Here is a 2,262-nt window from a genome sequence, read left to right as displayed (position 1 = left end):
AGAGAGAGAGAGAGAGAGAGAGAGAGAGAGAGAGAGAGAGAGAGAAGTTTCTCATTAAAATCTCTTCTGCTTTCCTTGTTCCCTTTCTCCCGGATCGTATCAGGTCTTTTAGTTTTCTTCATTCAATCAACCAAACACATTACCAAAGCGTTTATGTAATTCGGTACTCAAGGCCAGAGTCTACCTAATTGAGCATCTATGTCAAAGTGTGTGTGAGTGTTTAAGCTTTTGTTGTCTGTGACAGTTTTTCAATGAAACCCATTTAAATTTGAGTGCGTGGGTGTTGAAATCTTAATAATGTATATTATATACAGTTACAGGCGAGTGCCTATACAAGTGTGCTCGCGCGCCAGTTTGTGTATATATGTATATATAAATACATACGAATATCAGTTGATCTCGCACATACACATATATCGGTGTGTGTGTGTGTGTGCGAACGGTTTATTACAACTGGTGTACTTTAACTGCGGCTAATAATTACATAATTAGCTCTTCACATGAACACGGACACACGGACACACACACACGGATACACACATACAAATGTATATACGTGTAAATATACGTCTAACTTTATATATCTGTACGCATGCACACACACACACACGCACATCTATCTACGTGTGTGTGTGTGCTCATAACATACACACATGCACACACAGCAACCAAACTATGTAAACAGGACTATGCAAGCGCACTCACCGTGCCCCACACCCCTCACAAACATCTAATTAACAGCAAATGCTAAAATATTTTGGAGTGAGTGAGTGAGTGAAATATATGAATGAATTATTGAGTTGAGTGCGGCGGATTAAGTGTGAGTGTTGGGTGATACTCAAATGTGAGTCATGGTGTATGACGTGTGGGTTGTTGAGTTTCGAAAGTGGTGGCGGAGGTGGTGGTAGTGGTGGTGCTTGTTTTATAAATTATGCTGGCGGCAGCGGTGGTGGCTCTAACAGTGACGATGATGAGGATGATGATGATGATAGCAGTTAAGTGTGTGCGCGCGTATGTATACATGTATGTGCGTGAGTAATTGCTTGCCTCACCATGTGTGTATGTGTGTGCGTTGCATATATATGTTCGTTTGTACGTACATGTGTGTGTGTGTGTGTGTGTGTGTGTGTGCGCCTGCGCCTGCGCTTGTATGTTCTGTGCACCTAAGAGTGTGTGTGTGTGTGTGTGTGTGTATACTAGTTGTGTAGGTGCGTGTACACACGTAACTGTACGGGTGCGTGGGGCATAGAACGCGTGTGTGTGTGTGTTCGTTCTTGTGTTGTGTAATTATAGATTTGCAGATCACGTGCCTGTTTGTTGCATGTGTGCACATGCAGGAGCTTGCATGTAAGCGAACGCACGTATGTCCGCATGCATCCATGTATATTTTGTGCATGTATATATATGTAATATATATACATGGTGGTGGTGTGTGTGTGTGTGTACCGACAATCTTCTTTAGGGGACATTCTCGAAGGGGTGTTGAGGGAGGGAGGGGGGTTTCTCACCCATGTAATCCAGCCAGTTGAATAACTTTGATATTATCTAAATTATTAATAAACAAAAACTCCCTATCGGCCGTCTAAAATCTAAGAAGAACCAAACAGCAAGGTAGATAACTCCAATATGATCATTTGATAAGGGGTTTAGATGCTATAAACCAGTGGTTCACTGCAGGAGTCCATCTACGACCCTTGGGGATCCACAAGATTTTGTTTAAATTGCTTATGTTTGTACAAAGCACAAAATAGTTTAATAACTTTTTTCATACAGCTGTTAATAATATTTAATTATAAAAATACAAGGGGATTTTTTTAAAAAAAATTTTAAAAATTGAAAGGCTATAGGGGTCCATCCGAGTAAAATGGGAACTTAATGGGTCCATAAGGAAAAATAAAAGGGGGATTGAGAACCAGTTAAAGACAATGTAGGTCGGAAAGGATTTGCTCTTAAAAGCTGTATTTCGGGTGAATGAGACCCCAATGGCAAAACTTTCTAGTCAGCTGGAAAAGCTGGAGGGGGACACTATCCTATACCTGTTTCGGGAATTAGACTGCGGCCATGCTGGGGCACTGCCTTGAGGAATTTTAGTCGAATGAATTGACCCCCCGTACTTTTTAAATCCTGACACCTATTCTGTCGTTATCTTTTGCCGAATCGCTAAGTTACAGGGACGTAAACATCGGTTGTCAAACGGTGGTGAACACACACACACTTTATATATATATATATATATATATATATATATATATATATATATAT

At 40.5% G+C, this 2,262-nt stretch overlaps 1 protein-coding gene across 3 annotated transcripts in view; it reads right to left on the bottom strand.

Moving 5' to 3' along the window:
* LOC106869017 (probable basic-leucine zipper transcription factor F) overlaps positions 1 to 2,262 on the bottom strand; it is an 84,987-nt gene that overhangs the window by 59,404 nt on the left and 23,321 nt on the right. The gene's annotated exons all lie outside the window — the stretch shown is intronic.

Source organism: Octopus bimaculoides, chromosome 23 (assembly GCF_001194135.2).
Source record: "Octopus bimaculoides isolate UCB-OBI-ISO-001 chromosome 23, ASM119413v2, whole genome shotgun sequence".
In the NCBI taxonomy this organism is placed as follows: Eukaryota; Metazoa; Mollusca; class Cephalopoda; order Octopoda; family Octopodidae; genus Octopus; species Octopus bimaculoides.
This window is presented reverse-complemented; position numbering and strand designations above follow the sequence as displayed.